The sequence below is a fragment of the Balaenoptera physalus genome (assembly GCF_965194825.1).
Source record: "Balaenoptera physalus genome assembly, chromosome: 15".
NCBI lineage: Eukaryota > Metazoa > Chordata > Mammalia > Artiodactyla > Balaenopteridae > Balaenoptera > Balaenoptera physalus.
The window spans coordinates 19,972,937-19,978,936 of record NC_138894.1 but is presented as its reverse complement, the minus strand read 5'-3'; the positions used below and the strand labels follow the sequence as shown (position 1 = coordinate 19,978,936).

The 6,000-nt window shown below is 36.9% G+C and overlaps 1 long non-coding RNA gene across 1 annotated transcript in view; it reads left to right on the top strand.

Annotated features, from left to right (window-relative positions):
* Nucleotides 1-210: 210 nt before the first annotated feature.
* The window catches only part of LOC309643304, a 45,386-nt gene continuing 39,596 nt past the window's right edge, over nt 211-6,000 (top strand). The window contains exons 1-2 of the long non-coding RNA XR_014253672.1: nt 211-2,451; nt 2,786-6,000. The exon at nt 2,786-6,000 is cut by the window's right edge and continues 25,828 nt beyond it. This is a non-coding gene — a long non-coding RNA (uncharacterized lncRNA). The remainder of the gene's footprint in view (nt 2,452-2,785) is intronic.

The following is a 6,000-nucleotide window of genomic DNA, read 5'->3' as shown; positions in this document are numbered from 1 at the left end:
ATAAATTTTTCCAAAAAAAAAATAACCTTTCAATAAATAAAACTGTGATTTACTTACCAAAAAAAAAAAAAAAAAGATAATCCGGAGAGTCATCAGCCTTTAGATGGTTCCAAAGTCAATAGAATGTGTCAAATAAATAATGACCATAGACAGAGAAAATGAAGTCTAGGACTCACATGTAGCCATTCAGTTGTTGTTAAGGTACATGCAAAGGCACCTCTGAGGTGGATGATGAGGCTTAAGGGAGAATGTTTCCTTACATTTTCTAGCTTCTAGAGGTTGTCTGCCTTCCTTGCTCATGGTTCCTTTCCATCTTCAGCAATGGTCAGTTAAATCTTCCTCACTTTGCATTATTCTGACACTGACTCTTCTTCTGCCTCTTGTTTCCACTTTTAAGGGCCCTTGTGATTACACTGGGCCCACTTAGATAATCTAGTGTAAACTATTTTTAAATCATCTGATTAACAACCTTAATTCCCCTTTTCTGTGTAACATGAAACCTTCAAAGGTTCTGGGGATTAGGATGTGCAGGTCTGTAGGGGGTTCCTTATTCTGCCTACCATGAAAGGGAATAAATGTAAAGTTGAGTATGATGAAAAGCAACATGAAGGTCATTAACGATCTTGATAAGCAATGTTTCTGTAGAGTAGTTGGTATAAAACAATTCTAAATGGAATGTATTTAGAAGAGAAGGGGAAGATGAGATTTAGATTAAAAAGCTAAAGATAGCTCTTTTGAAGAGTTTGCTAAAGGGGAACAGGAGATGAGTTCAGGATAAAGTGTTCTTGAGAAGAGAAGTGAACTGATAGGATATAAACTGATAAAATGAGCTATTATATACAGAACCATGCAAGATGTAGGGAGAAGGGAAAAGTTACAGGAATAAAATCCTTGAGTAGAAGAATGATAATGGAATTTAGTGAAAAATAATATGCTTGAATTGGATAGGACCTTCATCCATAGTGAAAGAAAGGATGGTAGAATACAGAGGTAAGATTTCAGGTTGGTCAATTTGGTGGGGATGATGTTAACAAGATCTGCTATAGTGTTTATTTTCCAGGGATGTCAGAAATCAGGCAATCAGCATAGAGTGAGGAAGGGAGAGAAGCTTTTACCATTTAAGAAGAAAGTTGTGAAATAGTCACTTTTTACAGTACTTCAAAATATTTTCACATCATGGTACACTTGGAAAATTATATTTGTGCAAAACACTGGAAGACATGTAAGAGTGCTCACAGCTGGAGGTGACTGGGAGTAATTACAGGGTAACTAGGGTCTATAAGTCACTCCAGACATCTCCTAAGTGCTCTGTGAGTAGTGGAACAAATATTTTGCAAATTTGTAATGTATTTGAGGCGTATCAATGTATGGTAACAAAATGGTTGGGAAATGGGCATGGAATGGAAGAGTAAACAGACTAGGGAAAGTGTTAGAAATGATGAGCAACTCCCTTAAAGTTATTTTTCTTTCACTTACTTGAGACTATAGCATAGCTGTGTGGTTTTCAATAGCCACATCTAGATGCATGGGTGAGAAGGAGAGCAGGCAGAGTCAATATGAACTAAAGTTGATTTTTCCCACAAGTTGAGAGAAAGGTAAGGAAATAAGCATGTAGGCAGAGGATTGAATGTAGTGATAGGTCATGGGAAGAAAAATAAAGGTGTGAGTGGGAATGAGGGATATGGCAAAGATGGTAGGATCAATATAATTTCATTGACAGTACTGCAGTTCTCTCAAAGGATGTAATTTGTAAGAGATAAAGGTCAGAATGCAAAATGATTACAGCCTAGATTCTTATGTGATTGCAGTTACTGGCAGTGGCCAAATTTTAGGGTATGACTATCAAAATAGTGGCTGATGTAGGAAGGTGGAAAAGATATTTGAAGAAAGGAGAAGATGCCAAGGTATCAGAAGTATCAATAAGATTTATGACAAGATTAGTGTTGAGGTGAGAAGAAAGGGCCAGGGGTTAAAATTTTTAATCATAAACTCCAAATGTATTTTCTGGACCCCTCTTCTCATATGCTGGCTGAGTACTCACTCTGCTTTTAAAGACCAAGCAAAATCATGCAGTAGCCATTTTCCTGGATTTAAAATACATTTGCTGGAAAGTCCAGTTCTTCTGCCTTTACATACTTGTTTTGGATCCATAATTACAAACCTCAACTGGAGTCTTGATGTTACCAGATATTGATCTTTATTTCCCTACTCTCCTGTCTGACTGCTTCTTTCTTTTCCCTATTCTTTCAAATACAAAACACTTCCTCCTCCTTCCACATTCCAGATAAAGGCCTCTCTTTCTAATTTTGTGAAAAATTTGAGGTAATCAGAAGAGAAATTCCATAGACTCAAGCTAGCAGATATACATACCTACCACTTTCTGCACCCACTTCACATTTCAGCTCATTTAGATGAACTTTGCAGCTCTTATTAAAGTCAATTCCACCAAAGGTGTTTTATTTATTTATTTATTTATTATTATTTTTTTAAATTAATTAATTAATTTATTTATTTTTGGCTATGTTGGGTCTTCGTTTCTGCGCGAGGGCTTCCTCCAGCTGCGGCAAGTGGGGGCCACTCTTCATCGCGGTGTGCGGACCTCTCACCATCGTGGCCTCTCTTGTTGCGGAGCACAGGCTCCACACGCGCAGGCTCAGTAGTTGTGGCTCACGGGCCTAGTTGCTCCGTGGCATGTGGGATCTTCCCAGACCAGGGCTCGAACCCGTGTCCCCTGCATTAGCAGGCAGATTCCCAACCACTGCGCCACCAGGGAAGCCCCCCAAAGGTGTTTTAGATCCTATCATTTTCTTTTCTACTTAAGACATTGCTACAACATCATCATTTTTCCATCGACAGTGGATCATAGAGCTAACAAAGATATCATATACGTGCTTTTTTTCCTAATTAATTAATTAATTAATTTATGGCGTGTTGGGTCTTCGTTTCTGTGCGAGGGCTTTCTCTAGTTGCGGTGAGCGGGGGCCACTCTTCATCGCGGTGCGCGGGCCTCTCACTGTCGTGGCCTCTCTTGTTGCAGAGCACAAGCTCCAGACACGCAGGCTCAGTAGTTGTGGCTCACAGGCCTAGTTGCTCCGCGGCATATGAGATCTTCCCAGACCAGGGCTCGAACCTGTGTCCCCCGCATTGGCAGGCAGATTCTCAACCACTGCGCCACCAGGGAAGCCCTATATATGTGCTTTTATATGTTTATAAATATGTATATATGTATTCCATTTTATAAAAATTCAGTAAGAATGGACCCTGATAACACTTACTCTTCCAACAGTTAGTGAGCTATTTCATTGCTTGCTTCTGCAGCTAATGAGTTGAAAATAGTTATCTATATGCACATTTTATCGATTCCTTTTCTCCCATCTCCTCTTCCTTCATTCTGTTTCATTATATTGAACTATACATAACATCGTATGCATAATTTATATGCAAAAATACAGATTCCAAGTTTATATTTTCATGAGTTTTAGCATGTATATGTATATTCAAGCAACCCAGAACTCTATGAATATATAATATTTCCATCACTCTAGAAATTTCCCTAACATCCATTTCCAGTCAATTTCTCCAAACCCCTCTGAGGCAACTAATATTGGATTGGCAACTGTATTATTATGGTAACAATGGGAGAGAAAGCTGGAGAATATTTGTTGGGACAAAATAATGGGGATATTTAAATGATATTACCATTATCTATATATTGTCTAGGTAGGGGTATATTTTAGTCTGTTTTATCAAGTGAAGAACCTTTTTGAAGTTTCCTTAAATACGCGAAATTAAATATTTTAATATGATTACTTACTTAAGAATAACTGTTGCACAAAGATATGGGTCCTGATCTTTAAGCCAGTCTAATATAAGTGGTATTTGGCTGCTTGGAAATCTTGATTATGAAAATTGAGTATCATTTCCTGATAATATGAATAAATAACCCATGATCTTACTGCAAGCCATTGATTTCACTTTTGGAATGTCATGGGGCCAAAGCCCAAAATACATGCTCCCTTTATAGGCTCTGTTTACTTACACTTCTAACCTTTGAGTAACTATTCCAATTGGAGAGGCCTCTCCTTTCTTGTCTAAACCATACACCAAAATTCCCAGCTTACCTTTTAATGTTTACTCTAATGTTTCTGAGATCAACCTTTATTTATTTATTTGTTTGTAGCAATTTCCTACCCCACTCAGCATATATCCTCTAAATATTATTAATCCAAATTCCATACCTTAGTTATAATTTTTCAAGATTGATTTATTTTGTATATGCATCTATATTTTAATCATTATTTTACTGCGATTATTTTCCTAATAGAAAACTTTCCTTATATTTTCTCTTTCATCTATATTAATATAAATTAATACAATAAAATTTTGAAATCTACCCACTTCTTAAATGTCTATTTAAGTGTATGCAAGGCTGACTGCAATCTTTGAACTCAATTGCTGAGTCAATTTCTGCCTCTACTCTCCTCAGCCAAGCAGCCCTGAGCTGCTTGATTTTTGTATCCATTGATGGTCTGGTCCTGTTTCCTTATTGTCAGAGGTTACTTGTAGTTTTATTACAGTGCTTTAGATTATCTTATCTCTAGGTTAGCTTCTATTCTACTTTTGTTGTTTTATTTTTTTAAATAGTCTTTGCTTAAGGAGGATGATGAACAAACAGTTATATGAAGCTCTCAATAAAATAACTTTAAGCATTAAAATTTAATTAGAAGGAAAACTTGATTTTGGACTTTAATGTAGCATACTAAGTTAAACAGGATGTTGTTTCCGTGTTGGTGACTCCCTAGTCCACAGACATTAAACAATACAGGAAGTTACCTGGTCCCACATCCTGAAACATTGTTATACTCTTCTGGAAATAAGAGAGAGGAAAAAAGCACCATCACCACAACATTAGTTTTCATTATTTACCGTCTCCTAACTCCTCCCAAGCTGCTGAAGTTGAATTCTCTCACTTGTTTTTTACACACTCTATATGTCTACCTTTATGTGATTCTTCTCATCAAGTCATGAATTTAAGTTTGATGCTATTTATTTTTACCTCCCACCCACACTGAGGTGTTCCCTTAAGATGACTCTGAACTCAGCCCATCTGGGTTAATGTTCTGGGTTTTCCACTAGCTATGTGCTCTGTGGAAAATTGTTTAACATTGCCTTGCCCTGTTCTCCTCCTGACCTCATAAGATATTGAGGAAATTACATTAGAAAATACATGTACCTCACTTTCCACGGGTCCTGCCATTGATAAGCAACTTAAAAAATGTTAAGCGTTATTATGATTAATTATGGGAAGGCAAAGAATACCTTCCACAGATTCTGTATTTATCAGTTCACTTTCTTCCCACCATGTACCCAGCATCATGAGAGCATTATTTATTCAGGTGTTTTCCTGATGTACACTAGCATGCATACATCCCTTTACCATACTAGTATTCCCTTGCCGTTGCCCAGGTAGAGCCTCCCACATTTATTATTTTCCTGATACCAAGTTAGAAGTAGTCTCCTTCCCATTATGTTAGAAAAGATATAATACATATATATAAAAAGAGAGAGAGGCCAGGAATCCAGATTATACATGGGGGACATTTCCAAAATGTTTTCAGAGTATTTCAGAAACTAACCAGAAAATAAACAGGGTAAACTTGAAAGAAGAATCTTGTCAGAACTGTGAGGGCTCTCCAGTGTCCTTCAAATTCCTCATATAAAAAAAAAAAAAATTCTGAAAAGACATCTGCTTCACAGAGAGCAGTCCCACCTTCCAGATTTTGTTTGTCCATGTCAGAAAGGCTACTTATCCTAGGATAAGAAAACAGAGAGCCCCTGTCATAAGTTCAATGGCTATATCTTCATAATAATTTTATGTAGTTTTTTTTTACCTTTTCACTAAGAGTCCTGAGGAGTTATGCTATTCTTTCAATTAATCAAAACATTTTTACTTCTGAATCCTTTGCCTTATATCCCAAACTCGGATTAATACCTAAACAT